The sequence below is a fragment of the Globicephala melas genome, chromosome 5, assembly GCF_963455315.2.
Source record: "Globicephala melas chromosome 5, mGloMel1.2, whole genome shotgun sequence".
Taxonomy (NCBI): Eukaryota; Metazoa; Chordata; class Mammalia; order Artiodactyla; family Delphinidae; genus Globicephala; species Globicephala melas.
In genome coordinates, this window is record NC_083318.1 from 64,596,212 (window position 1) to 64,612,658 (window position 16,447).

Sequence of the window (16,447 nt, forward strand, 5' to 3'; positions counted from 1 at the left end):
AGGTTAGGCAACTACGAAAACCATTTCTCTGGGCCCTACCCCCTAACCCAGTCCCCAGGAATACTTAGAATTCTGCATTTCATACCTTTAGTATATCCAGTGGGGGAAAAAGGAAAACTGAAAACAGAATTGCTGTCATGGCTTTTCTTCACACCAGCTGTGTGATCTTGAGCAAATCACTTAACCTCTCTGAGCCTGTTCCCTCATCTATAAAGTAAAAATGTCTAGAAACAGAAACGATTTGCCAAAGAACTGACAGCACTCCCAATCTGAGAGCCTAGAAAATGGCATATACACATTTTCAAAGCATTTTAGGGTTGTTGTTCATTTTTTTCTCCCCCCTACCTCCTGTATATAAGTCTTATCTTGTTTTCAATTTCCTTGTATCACAGATGCCTCAGGTTAGGGCTATGACTGACCTGCCTTGGGTGGGTATCCTAAATGCCCGGTTATCTGCCTCTCAGGGGCGTGGTGAGGAGGCCTTCCCAGCCTCCAGCCCAGGCTGTCAGCGCCTGTGCTTTCACAACATTTCTCCTCTCGAATTCATCTTGCCCTCTAACACAGATACCTGCCTGCCTCCCTTTCCTTTTCCTTCTGTCTTCTTTTTTTTCTCATTTTCTCTTTCTTTTTTCCCCTTTCTACCCTCCTTCCTTTTCTGCCCTGCATCCTTGAGAGAGAGATGTGGACAGCAATTATTCTCATCATCCTGTTTCTTCTGTTATTTTACATGATATATCAAACAAGCCGGTGAGGGAGGTGAGATAGATGTGTTATCATCCAGATTCTACTAAAGAGAGATCCAGAAAGATTCAACAGCTGGCCCGAGGTCATGGGGCTGAAGCTTGGCTCTCCTGACAGGCCAGGGTTGCCCTACTGCCGTTCCTGGCCCTGACCACCCGACTCCCCACCCTCAAATGTACCTCTTCTCAGTGCCCCAAAGTCCCCACCTGGTCTAATCGGGTCTCACTGCTAATTGTGGCATATTCCCCTCTCAGAGCATTCTTCTCCTCATCTCCTTTCTTCTCCTCTCTGGACTGTCAAACTCTCACCCTATTTTTAGAGTCTATCTCACTTGACCCCCATGACCCACCTCCTGGCTACTGCTGGCCCTGTGTGCCCTTCTTTAGGCAAACCCAAGAGAAGCAAATCTCCAAAGTGACAGAGCTGCATGACTGGGGAATAATTATTCACTTCATAGGAGTCTTTCCTTATTGGGTACCCATGCCACGCTGCACCAGCATATTTATGTGTACGTCAAAAGTTTTCTAGACCACAAGAGTATCCACCTCTGCACCCTTAGCATAGTGTCCAGTGCTTACTGTTAAGGAATATATTCGAATTCTGAAGGAAAAAAATGTGAAGACATAATATCAGAATCCAAAGTAGTGCCTCCATGGAGTAAACTCCAGGAATGGCTGGAGGCCCAAGAGTTTAGGGTTTTGATGTAGCAGATTTGTTTTGGTTTGGTTTTGTATTCAGAGAGAATGAGAAAAGTGGATTATAAAGACAGGGTAGCAAATAAACTAACCATCAAATCACGCCATGAAACAAGAACCAATGATTAAATGCCTACAATTCACCAGGTACTTGATATACAATCTCATTTAATTTAATCAAACAGAGGAGGAGGAGATAGGTTCCAAGAGCCTGCCCGCGGGCACGCACTTTGCCAATAAGGGCAGATCTGAGAATCAAAGCAGATCCAATCCGAGTCCTTGCTCTTCACCTGAGCCTCGCTCTCCTGACACAAGGACCCTGCAGCCTGCTCAGTCTAGGGACTGTCTGCTGCCCAAATCCAGAGCCACCTGTGTATGCTTTCTAGACTCTATGAGAACCCGTTCGGCCCTGTTCTTCAACTCCTTTTCCTTGAGTTCCCCAATCCCTTCCTTTCACCTTTTCTTTTTATCCCGAAGACAATCTGTCCTGCTCACTTTGAAATCTATTGACAAACTCTATTATAGGGGCCCTCATTTGACCACAAGAACCATCCAGATAGTATGGATTTCCCTACTTCACGTACGCCTTTATGTTCATTTTTTTCCGATGGTCACAAATTTGATACTTGACTTTAAACACTGCAGGTTGTGTTAAAATTCCCTGTGTTATGTATAGCCCTTGGTGTGCTACTGTATTCAAATATTCTACCTCTTTCTGCTCAGAGACTAAATTCTGTGTCCCTGAGGAAGAACCGTGCCTTCTATACCATATCAATGTTTTACAATAGCATTTTCCCACTTCCAGCCAGGCAATTCTAAATCAAGTTTTGTGCTATTGTTTTGGGTATGCCAGCATGCGGGTGTGCCCCTAGTATTCTTAACTGCCAAGTTCTGTTAGGGCAGAAAAATCAACCTCTGGCGCGTGCTGCTCTATCACCATGGGCCTGTTCCAGAGTGTCTGTGAGTTCTAGGGGCCCACCTCTAGCTTAGGTATATTTGAATCTAGCATATATTTGGCGTGCAAGATGATTCCAGATTCTGAAAGGAGTTTTGCGCTCTCTTGGAGACTAGTGACAGGAGAGGAAGCAGCAGCAGGAGGTGAATATTTTATTTGGAACTAGTAGGTCTCCCAGAATCTTGGAAAGGTCTTGAAACTCCCCTGAATCACTCAAGCCCCTTCAGTTTTCTGGAGAGGGCTTCAGAGAGCATTGTGAGTGAGGCCTCAGAAACTGCTGGTCCCCTAGTCCGGCCTAAACCAAACCCTAAGGAAGGTCCCAATAGTCCCTGGTGTTTTCCCAAACTGCTTCAGGAAGGAGACGGTGGAACAGATGAGGGGAACACGTGATGAATCTACACTGTCCAGCAATGTCTTTCACTGGGTCATCAGCCACTAGAGCAGCAATTCTCAAAGAGAGGTCCCTGGATCCCCTGGGAGACCCTAGGACTCTTTCAGAGGTCTGCAAAGTCAAAACTATTTTCATAATAATACTAACATTTCTGCCCTTTTTTTCACTGTGTTGACATTTGCACCAATGATGAAAAGGCAGCAGAAGGTAAAACTGCTGGTACCTCAGCACAGAATAAGACAGTGGCACAAATGTGTACTAGTAATCATAGCATTTTTTTATTGCCAGGCGCTAGAAGTTATTTTTATTTTTTTCTTAAGTGGCAGTTTTTCTTAAGAAGGTACTTGAAGCAGGAAAATATTAATTTTATTATGTCTTGAGCATATACCTTTTGAAATATTCTTTGTGATGAAATGGGAAGCGAGTACAAGCACTTTTGCTGCATAATAAATTATGATCGTAGGCTCAAGGAAAGTCGTGTGTGTGACTGAGTTACAGACTGAGCTACAGCTGCTTTCATCATGGAAAGCATGGAACACTATTTTTACTTGAAGCAGATGAACTATGGCTTATCCAGATGTGGGTTTTTGGTAGACAATTTCTGGAAAAATGAGTGAAGTGTGCCTGTCACTTCAAAGAACACAACTAGTAGTATTACTATTTGTTTCCAATGATAAAATTTGAGCTTTCTAGCAAAAGTTAAAATTTTGAAGAACTTGAATTCACCACCATGAGCTTGACAGCTTGCCAATAATTAAGTGCTTTTCTGATGAGATTAGTCGTGACATTATTAAATGTGATTTTTAAAAATATCGTCTAATGAAATGTGTCAATATTTGGATCATCTTCACAACTCAGTAAACTAATATTTTCCAAATGACCAATTCACGATGTTATAGAATCATGCATAGTAAAAGATCCATTCAAAGTACAAGATAAACCAGTGGATTTTAATATGAGTATGAAAAGTTCATTGATATGGTTTCAGATTCTACACTGCAACTCATCTTTAAGAAACTATCTCTTGTAGAGTTTGGGTTTAATATCAAAGAAGAATGTTCTCAATTATCTGAAACGGCTATTACAATACCCCTCCCTTTCCCAACTACATATCTTTGTGAAGCTGAGTATTCTTTGTTTACTTTGATAAAAGTAACATATCTCACCAGATTGAAGGCAGAAGCAGATATAAGAATACAGCTGGGGCTTCCCTGGTGGCGCAGTGGTTGAGAGTCCGCCTGCCGATGGAGGGGACGTGGGTTTGTGCCCCGGTCCGGGAAGATCCCACGTGCCGCGGAGCGGCTGGGCCCGTGAGCCATGGCCGCTGAGCCTGCGCGTCTGGAGCCTGTGCTCCGCAGCGGGAGGGGCCACAGCAGAGAGAGGCCCGCATACCGCAAAAAAAAAAAAAAAAAAAAGAATACAGCTGACTTCTATCAAGCCAGTAATTAAAGAAATTTGCAAAAATATAATGTGGTTTCTACCATCTACTTTTTATATAGTTTTTCATAAAATGTCATTTATGTTAACATAAGAAATTACGATTATTTAAGTACTTAATAAATAAATAAATATTTTTAATTTCTTAGTTTGAATTTCCAATGTGGTAAATAGTAACAGATACAACCCACATAAACAAATACACTTCACGTTCCTCAATAATTCTTAAGAATGTAAAGACAGGGTTGCCAGATTTAGCAAATAAAAATGCGGGATGCCCAGTTAAATTTGAATTTCAGATAAACAACAAATAATATTTTAGCATAAGTATCCATGCAATATTTGGGACATACTTATAACAAAAAATTACTTATTGCTTATCTGAAGTTTACATCTCATTGAGTGTCCTTTATTTTACTTGCCTGTCAAGATGTGCTGAGCCCAAAAAAGTTTGAAAAAAGCTGCAGTAGACCATGCCCCTCACACATGTACTAACACACTAATACCAACACTTATTAAACACCCACTGTGTACCAGACCCAGCACTAAGTTCTTGACAAATATTACCTCTTCAATCATTCCAAAATCCTATGTGGCAAGTATTATTATGATCCCTAGTTAACTAAAGCTAGTTATTGGGGGAAGGCAAGACTGGAACTCAGACACCCAAATCTCAGCTTGTAACTATTAGGCTTACACTGAACTCTGAATAATGGAGAATCCCAAAGATGATGGGGTTTTCTGTGTATTTGCATCTCAAATTTTAGCAAATCGATTTCTGTTGCCTCTCTTCTCTCTGTCTCATAGTTGTGTGTTCTGCTATCAGAACAATGATGAAAACCAAGGCTGTGTGTCAGGGAATTCCATCCAGAACTGGCCATCAGCATTTGACTCAGAGCAGACTTTCCTAATGGATGCTTCCCTGGGCATGACAACAGCACTGTTCCAGGCTGGGAATTCTAGAATGGAGAAATGGTGCACAGGCACTGCTCGTTACTGTTAATTGGAAGCTGCTGGGAGCTTGGTGCTGGGCTAGGATCGTCCTTGAGAATAAATTGGTAAGTTCTCCAAATGAATCTGTACTAGCTGAAGCAAATGCAACCATTGTTGTAAGTGAGCCAAGGTCCTATTATTTGTATGATCATGACCCAGGCCACTGGATATATTTAATGAGCTCAGGTTTGACAGTAAACAAACTAGAGAAAGTAAATTTTTTTATGATCCAGGATGGGGGCAAGGGGGTGCCTCATGATCTGCAAATACAAAAATGAATTTGCTTGCAGCCAACTAGGGGCCCACCCTCAATCACCAAGGGCTATAATGAAATGTACAAAGTGATAAACATATAAGGGAGGGAGGGAGAAAAAGAGATACTAGTCTTTCATTCGGGAAAATTTCTTTAACAAAGGGAAGATTTACCTTTCAAATCTCTTTTGTTTTGTAAATTTGGATTTTTATTAGATGTGAGGCACACTACATTATACTAAAGGCAGTTGTGTAACCAGAAGCCAAGGGTGATAGAACTTTGAAAATTATCCTGGAGGAGAGAATGAGACAAGGGGAGGGGGAAAAAAGGGTAGATCAGAAAAGAAAGATGCCAGAACTGGGGTGTTAGGTAATGAATATGTGCATTTTAGAAATCAAGATTTAGTGAGAGCCTAGAGAGCAGGCCGAGGGAGAAAGAGGGTTTGGGGAAACCCAAGGGCCCTTGCTGTGGGGCATCTGAAGGAAAAGTAAGAGTCATTTTTTACTTTTAAAACTGTCAACTTTGCCATTCGCCTCAGGCCCACCAGGCAGGGCTGCTGTCTGAGTTCAGATACTGGCCCAGCCCTGCCCTGGTGGCGGGATCTGCCTTTCCAGCGGTCTCTCTATCTGCACACTCAGTCTAGATAACTCAAGCACTGAAAGGAGTGTCTGCAGAGAGAGGAAAAAGAAAAAGAATAACAAGCTGAGATGCAAGCACGGCTCCCTCCTCAGATAAGCTTGGGTGACCAAGGAGTGTAGCTTTACCCTTCAAGGAACCCTCAGAATTTATTCTTGTGAATGCTGAATGTCAAGGAGGACACAGCCAGAAACTGTGACTCATCAAATTTCCAACGTCAAGACCAGAATGCACAGTCTGGATCCAAGGACTGGCTTTGCACTCAGAACACTGAGAGTCAAGGCCTCTGCCTGCTTCAGATACAAAGGCGGTGGAGCCATGGCGCCCGGCCTTCGCCCCACCAGCCCATTGCTTTTCCCTGTCTTCAGCGCCTGGAGAACAGGGAGTTTTATCCCACTGCGTTTGAGCTACAGGCCCTTATGACATCTCAGAAAGCGATCTGCCTTGAAAAGTGGTTGGATCTGTACATGATGGTCACTGGCCATTGGTATAGAGCCAGAGAGTAAATATTTTCGGCTCTGCAGGCCATATGGTTACATATTTTTCTTTCTCTTTCTTTTTTGGGGGAAACGCTTAAACATGTAAAAACCATTCTTAGCTACATACAAAAACTGGCAGCAGAGCAAGCCATAGTTTGCTGATCTCTTACTCAGAGCAAGGGCAAAGGGTGGGCGGCATAAACTGGAGGTTTCTGCACGCAGTCTGGTTGTCATAACATGAGACAGCTGTTCCATTGCCTTCTTACTGACAAAGGCTACCTAATTCTCCATCGCACTTGCCGAGTCTGACATTCTCCACTTGTGGAGGCATCTTCCCTTTGCTATGATCCTCTTCAAAGAAGAATCTAGCTGTAGATCTGGCAGGAAATTAAACCTTCAAATGATAGTGTTATATAGTCAGAAAATTAGATAAAAGGCATTTAAAATAAGCTAGAATATTTTTTAACAGGCTAGTTTTCCATTCTGAGTGTGTGTGTGTGTGTGTGTGTGCATGAGCTCATTTCTGTTTAAAATGAACACTCCATATGTATCACAAAATTCCAAACCTGGAAAAATCTTCCGATGTAGCCTAGTCCATAACTGTTTACATTTGAGGAAACTATGACCTACTTTGGTTAAATGAAATATTTCAAGTTACACACTAGCTGGCAGAAGAGCTTGAGCCAGAAACTTGGTTTCCCGATTTCCAAATTAGTTCTCATTCTACTACTCTACTTCATAGCACATTGCCAAGTTAGTACTAAAAATTCAATTCAACAAATACTTATAAAGTATTTCCATACATGCCCAGCACTGGCTCAGTGATCTGGGATACAAAACAAGTGTAAGAGAAGAGTCCTGCCCATGAAAAGCTTTTGAGCTCACTGAGGCGCACACACATGAAACAAATATATTCTGTCTTACATTGTTATGTAATTATACAGCTAAAACAGAGCTGATGATTCTTCCTGTAATGACAGAATGGTTATCTTTGCTGTTCAATATGGTGGCCAGTACAGCCACGTGTAGCTGCTGAGCACTTAAAATGTGGGTAGTGCTACTGTTACCAACCTGGGTTCTTGGACCCGTTAATCAATAAAAATTGATAAGAGGCCAGAAGAGGAAGTTAGGCAAGGCTTTATTGGGACTCCTGCTATAGCCCAAGGGAGCAAAAACAGGTAATAGGTTCCCTTGCTCACCCCCCGAGGCGGGGTGAGCTGGTCCCCTAAATGGGGTGAGGATGGGGTGGATCCGTGGGGGGAGGCGTGGCTTGGTGGTCTGCCCACCCCCTTGGTGGTGCTATGTGCAGGGGTCATGCTCAGGACCCTGCTTTTGCTCCCTGCACCTCAGAAATGGCAGTTGGGTTTTGGTCTTTTTTGTGACATGCTCATAATTTGCCCCAACTGCACATGCTTGCAGTTATTTTTAGTCCCTCATAGTTTCTTTGTATTTTGTTGCTCTGGAGGAGACGTTTGTTCAGGTGCAAGCACTGCAGTAAAGGGTCCCAGGTCCCAGCCTGTCTCATGACTAAGGAAGTAAACTTTTAATGGTATTTAATTTTAATTAGTTTAGATAGCCACATGTGGCTAGTGGCTACTGTATTGGACGTCACAGGTCTAAAAAAATGGTTATAGATCTGGATGGAAGATAGGTAACAAATATTCGGTCACTTCTCCCTGTTGTGCCCTTGACAGAAACCACTGCTGATCACAGAACACTTCCCCTCTGAGCAGAGATGAGCTCTCAGGATTCCCCATGCAACGTTATTCTCAATTGTCTGGACCTGGTATATATAATGAAACCTATTTGCCATCCTTGATACAGATAAAAAGTGACAAATGTGAACAGGAGAAGGAAGTACTTGAGCTGAGCTTAGAAAGGCAACGTTTGGACACATAAAGAGAAAGGGACAAAGAGTGTGGGGCTCTCCAAGTGGAGAACAGTATGATCTGAGGAACTGGACAGAGTTCTCCTGGTTCTAGGACAAGGGGGATGCTGGCCCTGCCAGAAGGGAAGATTGCACTGGGTGAGGTGGAGATACGGGGACAGACAGAAGTGGGACCTAGATTAAGGAGACCTTTGCATTCCAGGAGTTTAGACTTTTTCTCAAGAGCAACAGAAGCCCCTGAAGGTTTAAGCAGGATAATGACAGGAGAAAAACATATTTTAGGAATCTGATCTGATAGTGAGCCACAAACAGGATTGCGTAATGGACACATACATTCAGAAACCGGTAAGAAGGCTATTCCACTAATGGTTTATGGTTTTCCTTTAGGAAAGTAATACTTGTTTATTAAAGAAAATGTATGAATCACAGAAAAGCAGATATAAAAATTAAAACTAGACCTCTACCTTTCACACTCAACCGTAGCTGGCATTTTGATGCAGTTTCTTCTGCGTTTTGTTGGGTTTTTTCCCCCCTTCCGTGGCTATTGCAATAATTCAGGAATAAAGTTAGGACTAGGAAGGTGGTAGTGTGAATAAAGAGGAAAAGCCACAAAAAATTTTTTTAAGTGAGACAGCAGAGTGAAGAGAAAAGGTCATTAGCGTTAAGGGACCTGGGACCTGAGTTCTAGGCTTGACTATTTCAATGGGCCGCCTCTCTCTCAACCCCTAGCCTTGGTTTCTGCATTTTAGCATCTAGGGACTGGTCTAGATCAACTTCTTAATCTCTTCTTACTGGTGTCTAAGTAAAGGTCAGATGAGATTTTCAAGACCTTCCCCCAGACCTACAATGGAACTGAAATGTGTCTGTGTTATATCTCTGTTCATTTTAAGTGAACATCACAACAGATAGATAGCTGGGGTTGTCATAAGACAAAGACGTTCCCATGATCTTTAAGCTGTACCAGTAACACAGAACGGGAGTTCTATTACAGGTGTATCTATTTTATAGATACACCTGTAATCTATAAAATTTTAGGTGTTAAGTAATTAAACTGTATATTCTGAACAGTGTCATAGGGAGGACGTGTAGGTGTGGTTCCCAGGACATGTAATGGGGTGGTGTAAACAGGGGATCCATTCTCAGACAGGACTCCACCAAGCAGTGGCAAAGTCTTCCTAAGACCCAAAGGTTTTTAAGGCCCAAACCATCTTCGCAGACCACAGGAGAAACAAACCCAAAAACAGCTACTACAGAACGCAAATTATGTTCTCCGGAAAAAGCAATACACAGCCATTCACCAGGTTAATAAGCAAAAGTGTAAAACAGTGGTTGTCCACACAGGACATAGATGAGACTCAATCGTGGTGTTTTCAAAAAATACTGATAGTTGGGTCCCTCCTCAGACCAGTTAAATCAGTGTCTCAGCGAGCAGGGTCTGTGCATTGACATTTTTTTTTAAAGTTCTCAAGACAATTGAAGCCTGAAGCATCAGTGGATATCCTAGAACAAGAACAGTTGAAGGGGCCCGGGAGCAGCGTGGGCCTACACTCAACAGACCTCTCAAAAATGACGACATCAAATTCACTCATGACTAAGAAACCAGCAAGCTTGAGAAGGCCAATTCAGTGGAACTTGGGTTCCATGTTGTATATGGTATGTGTATGTGTGTACATGCACGTGTGTGAATTTCCGAATCTGTCAATTAAGTTACTCAATTGCTTAGCAGTACTCTGGATAGAAAATGTGAACAAAGAGCATGAAGTTTCAAAACCTGAGAATCTCATAATGGTCCAAAATGGAAGCAGGGTCAAGTAGCTGGCCTCTGTCTGTTCTATTTAAACCATCTTTTTTTTTTTTTTTAATCTGGCTTTTGGATGGAGGAATTATGTATTATACTATGCCAGTGATCACCCTTCCCTGATGCCGTCAAGTAAGCAGAGAAAAAGAAAAGTGGACACATTTATTAATGAAAACAATCTCTCACTAGAAGCTGATCACCTTCCTATAAGCGGTAGATGAAGGAAATTAAGAACATAGATTTGGGGAGAATTCAAAGGATTGGCAGGAAAACAGGACTTGCAATCCAGCTCTAGGAAATGATGCTAATAGAGAAGGAAGAATATATGTCTGAACCACAAAAACAAAAAATCTCTTAAGGGCTTTTAAAGATTCTTCAAGAAATGTGACTAAATCCTTATTTTAGGACAGACGTCTGTTCATCTGAAGCCACTTTCCCTCTACCTCTTTCCCCATTGGGTTCATGGTTATTCCTTGAACCTGACACTCGCCGGCCCATGTTGAAACCCTCCAGCTGTTCCTCATTTGATAAGTCACTACCACCCGCCCCCAGTTGCCCTCTGCCTAGTAAACCACTCCTTCCTTCTCCTTCAGGTCTCAGTTAAAACAGCACTTAAATTCCAAGAAACCTTCACCAGTGGTCACTCCTCCCACTGACATTCAGAGTAGGTCCTCTGGTTTTAAACTCCCTTAACTCCTTGCAATTCTTCTTCAGCCCACTCACAACTCAATTATTTAATGTCTGCCTTGCCTACTAGACCAGGTTCTTGGAGGCAGAAAACCAATCCTTTGTCTTAATCTCTTAATTACCCAGTACCTGGCACAGAGCCTGGCACATAGTAGGTGCAGGGAAAAACCGTAGTTAACCAATTTACCTGTACCCCTACTGATTTAAGGATTAATGTACTATCACCCATGGGGCCGTATAATACAGAGGTTCTGCAAATCTTAAAGCCTGTATAAATCAGACCCATGTGACTTGGAGAATCCTGTCCATTCTGTGATTACCTCTACAAAGATGCTACTTACTCATGCATTTAACATGAATGTGAATTTGGACTCATTCACACATAAATGGACGCTAACAAATCACTCTGGGGACATAGTAGTGAAATATTCTAAAATAGAGTATTTGACTTGTAAATCCCATGATGCAGAGCACTGGAAGGGAGCCAGGCTTTGGATAAGAGTATCTGTTCTAGGACCTGCTGCCTAAGAGGCTGCTCCGTGATGTCACATGGGTTGTTCTGAATGCCAGGACCCCTGCTTAGGAGGTCCACAGGCTACTCGTCTCAAAACCATCATATGGAGTCACCAAAAACTTTAGTTTTTAAAGGCACTTGCACTTCGTGAAAAATAGGAGGCAGACAACACTTAATGCTGGTCATTTGTGGGTTATTAGAGGAATACTGTGTTTCACCAAATCGAAATCTCCACAAGATGTATCCCAACTTCAGACATGTTAAACTGTGGGGGGGAAGTGTATTCTACAGTTGATGAAATGCAGTGTACACTACAGGAAAAACTCAGTATTAAAAGACTTTAAGCGAAGTCACTCAAATATAGCTTCTGTCATTCTTTTTGACTGTGGGAGTCTTCTGGGGACAATGGTACTTACAAAACATACAGGGCGGGCTTCCCTGGTGGCGCAGTGGTTGAGAATCTGCCTGCCAATACAGGGGACATGGGTTCGAGCCCTGGTCTGGGAAGATCCCACATGCCGCGGAGCAACTGGGCCCGTGAGCCACAGCTACTGAGCCTGCGCATCTGGAGCCTGTGCTCCGCAACAAGAGAGGCTGCAACAGTGAGAGGCCCGCGCACCGCAATGAAGAGTGGCCCCCACTCGCCACAACTAGAGAAAGTCTTCGCACAGAAATGAAGACCCAACACAGCCAAAATAAATAAATTAATTAATTAATTAATTTTAAAAACCAAAAAACATACAGGGTACTCTGGCCTAGTAAATTAGGCAAATACCCAGAAAAAAACGATATGCGTTGGTTTAAAAAATGAGAGAGGATTAACATTTGGCTGTCACTATGTAATGTTCACCTACTTTTCTCCACCCCTGAATGATGTTCTTTTGAGCCCCAGTGAAGATGGAGCCAGATGACTTACCAAACCTCCTCACTGAGCCCAGGAGTGGCTGATCTCTGCTAGGTGACCTAATGCGAGGTGTCCTGATGCTTCTCTTACCCGAACTCTGAAATGGAAAAGATAACACTATTGAACCAGAGATGGCTAAGAAGAAGTATGCAGTAAATGATGGCTAAGTGGTTGGAGGGGAAGAGGTAAGAAGAAGAAATATGGTGTTTTATGATTAATAAACACCTTTGTGTATGCATGGATTACAAGGAAAGCTACATAACCGGTCAGTACAAGAGATCTGCACTGGCTCACATACATGGAGAAAATAGGTCATGTCCTTTTGCCAATTCCACAAGGCTATTCAGGTTGATATTAGCTAAAGGACATTCAAGGGAAAAAAATCTCAGTCCAACAAGGAGAGAAGAGGAACGTATAAAGAGGTGGTGTAACGGGGAGGAGAAGCTCACGGGTTTGGCCAGGTACTCAAAACTCACCTCTACTGCTTGCTAGCTGGGTGACCTTGGGTGTTTTACTCAGCCTCTCTGATCCTCCTTTTTCTCATCTAATATGAGCCTGTTTATCCACGTGTTACAGACATTGTGACAATAAATAAGACAACATATATGAAGCCCTTGGGGCCCCATATGAGAGAAAACATTCAATGGAGGGCAGCTATGATTATTATATTCATTTAAATGTTTTTCTGCAGAGGCACATTAAATTGCGGTCTTTCAGGGTATATCACCAAACACTCAAAATTGTTTAAAGCCCTGTGAGCTGTTAGTGTTTTAAATATTTCTTTACCTCTGGAAGCCCTTTGCAGCTAGCTTTTCTGCCCATATATGAACAATATTCCCTACCTATTCCGCTTCATCTTTAATTAAATACATTTGATTAACTAGGCTCTGTACAGCAGACTTTATTATGCTACAACTCACTGAGAATGAATAAAACCCCACAGAAGTCTCACTACCACCCACTCCAAGAAAGACCACAAGTCTGCAAGCTACCTCTGGGAAACAAAATACTGAGTTCTGCTAACTCCCTCAGTTGAACTAGGTAATCATTTGTTCCAAAGTTCTTCCCAACTCAATGGCCTAATTAACTAAGGTTGAGCTTTTGATTAACACAGTGCTTGAAGGAACTTTGACCCACAGAAAGTTGGCATTTGACTTGCTTCTGAGTCCAACTTGTGTCACGAGTGCTGGTTTCAAGGGTAATAAAGGACTGGCTGTTTGCTTACAGCAAATGGAGGTGGTGCCGTGTCATTATAAGGCTTTTCCCTCGACTGTCCACCGAACCCTTGGCAAAGGTAGTTTGCAGCCCACACGTCAGCTTTTGGAGTGAATAGGATGAAAGGCTGTATATTTCCAAACTGAAAAGCACCTAAGTTCTACTTGGCACTTTACCTAAATGTCAGTTGTTTAGGAAACATGAATATGATCCCCTGATCAAAGTGATCAGAGTGGAGATCGGGTGTTGGAGCAGGTGCATGTCCATCTAGTGCTATGTCCATCTAGATTCTGCCTTGGTGAGCAAAGTGCTCTCTCTCATGCCTCCTGAGTTCTAAAACACTCGTCAGACACAAGGCAGAGACCACAGTACCTGAGAGCGCATGTTCCTGCCTGTTATAAGATGAATAGTATCCTTCCTAAATTCATATGTTGAAGCCCTGACACCGCCCCACCGCCCCAGTACATCAGAATGTGACAGTATTTGGAGATAGGGCCTTTGAAAAGGTAACTAAGGTTAAATGAGGTCATATGGGTGGGCCCTAACCCAAAATGAATGGTGTCCTTATAAGAGGAGATTAGGATACATTCACATATAAAGCAAGGGATGACCATGTGAGGACTCAGCGAGAAGGTGGCCATCTGCAAGCCAAGGAGTGAGACCTCAGAAGAAAGCAAACCTGCCAACACCTTGATCTTGGACTTCCAGCCTCCAGAACTGTGAGAAAATAAATTTCTCTAGTTTAAGCCACCCAGTCTGTGGTATTGATGTTTCGTTATGGCAGCCCTAGCAGTCTAATATACTACCTCCCTCTCTGTACCCCCAACCTTATGCCTCAGGACCAGGCAGGGAACAAATGAGGAAGTAGACTAAGAGCAAAAAATAACAGGAGTGGTGTAGACAGTGGTAAATAGGAGAGGTACCAAATTTTTAATCTTTAAAAATTACTGGGAAGCCACACAGAATATGTCCATGGCTTGATTATGCCGGAGATCTTTCAATGGCAATCCCTGGGCTAAACCACTGCAATGAGACACTTAAAAACACCCACTATTCATCTTTCAACAAATATTAATTGAATACCTACTACAGGTCAGGCCTTAAGCCAGACACTGGGTATAGCAGTGGTGAATAAAAGAGGCATCTTCTCTGCCTTCATGGTATATAATGGTCTGGAATAGGGAGTCCAGGTACTGAGCTAGGCGAGAGACGCCAAGTTGAAACGACAAAGTTGCTGCCCTCCAGGGTGCCGCAGATTAGCAGACCACAGACATGAAACAAGACCATCATGAAACAATGGAACACCAGCTCTAAGACACAAGGGGCAATGGAAAGTGGAAGGATGACTGCAAGTCTGTCAAGGTTAATCAAGGAAGACGTGAGCCAAGTTCTGGAGGATGAATAACAGTCTGCTTGGCAGACAGGGATAACGAATGAGGAGAGGGCATTTTTCAGCCAGAAGGAACAGTGAGTTCCTGGGTATGCGGACATGAGAGAGCGCAGCATCTTTGGAGAATGACGAGTAGTTGGACTGAGGGTGGGCAGCGGAGGGGGCAGCAGGACGTGCAGCTGAAAAAGGCAAGGCACTCACATTTCATTGCACAATGAACCACTGGAAAATTTAAATCAGGAAGGTGGCATTACCAGAACTACCTGTTAGAAAGACTCCTGACCACGATGCAGAGGGGCTAAAGGCAGGGTGACCCATCTGGAGAAGATGAAGGTGGGGACCAGGGAAACAGACAGAGGGATGCCTGGCAGGCAAGGTCAGGGATGCAGAACTGAAGTTGTCATGGCGTTCAACCCATGGCCACAGACGACACTGCCCAAGGACATTATGTGCATCTAGAGAAGCACTATATATATATATATATATATATATATATATATAGTGTGTGTGTGTGTGTGTGTGTGTGTGTGTGTGGTACGTAGGCCTCTCACTGTTGTGGCCTCTCCCGTTGCAGAGCAGAGGCTCCGGACGCGCAGTTTCAGCTGCCATGGCTCACGGGCCCAGCCGCTCCGCGGCATGTGGCATCTTCCTGGACCAGGGCATGAACCTGTGTCCCCTGCATCGGCAGGCGGACTCTCAACCGCTGCATCACCAGGGAAGCCCGAAGCACTAATTTTTTAAGGGTACTACTTTGATCAATGAGAACATGTATTTCTTAAGCTTTTAGTTTCATTTATCTTACATTTCACATCAGTTTCCTCATCTAAATATGGATAATAATGGTACTTCCTTCACAGAGAAGATTCCTTGAGCTCATTAATACCAGTAAGTTAGTTAAGTGCCAGAAATGCATTATTATTAAATCAGCTATTATTAGAGCAGAAATAAACTTTAAAGAACAAATGGATAATTATCAACTGCGCAGTTAACGATAATCCTCCCTCTCAGTGAAAATGAGCCAGAATCTTAAAACTACCACCACAACTACAAAGAGTAAGAACTCATATAATTGTCTTGGAAAGAAGTTGCCTCTAATTTCCTTAATCTCTCCAGAGCCCTCACACAGCTTCTTAGGAAGGGCCCCAATATTTGTGCATTATCATTACTTTACATTTATAAAATGCTTTGTAAAATGCTTTATAAAAATTTCAAAGATTAATGATCCAAAGGGATGTCGGACCTGCAAAGGGAGACTGACTGCAAAGAGACACCAGAGAACTTTCTAGAGAGCTGGGAATTTCTATATCTTGATGAGGGCAGTGGTTCCATGGCTGTATGTGTTCCACATAGCACTAAAAATTGTTTGAATGTTATCTATATGTAAATTATAGTTCAGTAAAGATTGAACAAGGATAAAAGGGCTGGAAGATGAGGGAAAGGGGAGTTCAAGGGGAAATGGGTACTCATATTC

At 42.8% G+C, this 16,447-nt stretch overlaps 1 protein-coding gene across 2 annotated transcripts in view; it reads right to left on the reverse strand.

Moving 5' to 3' along the window:
* RBM47 (RNA binding motif protein 47) overlaps positions 1-16,447 on the reverse strand; it is a 162,721-nt gene that overhangs the window by 81,950 nt on the left and 64,324 nt on the right. For both annotated transcript variants that reach the window (XM_070045530.1, XM_070045529.1), the window contains exon 2: positions 12,384-12,468. The gene's annotated coding sequence lies outside the window, so the exon portion shown is untranslated. The remainder of the gene's footprint in view (positions 1-12,383; positions 12,469-16,447) is intronic.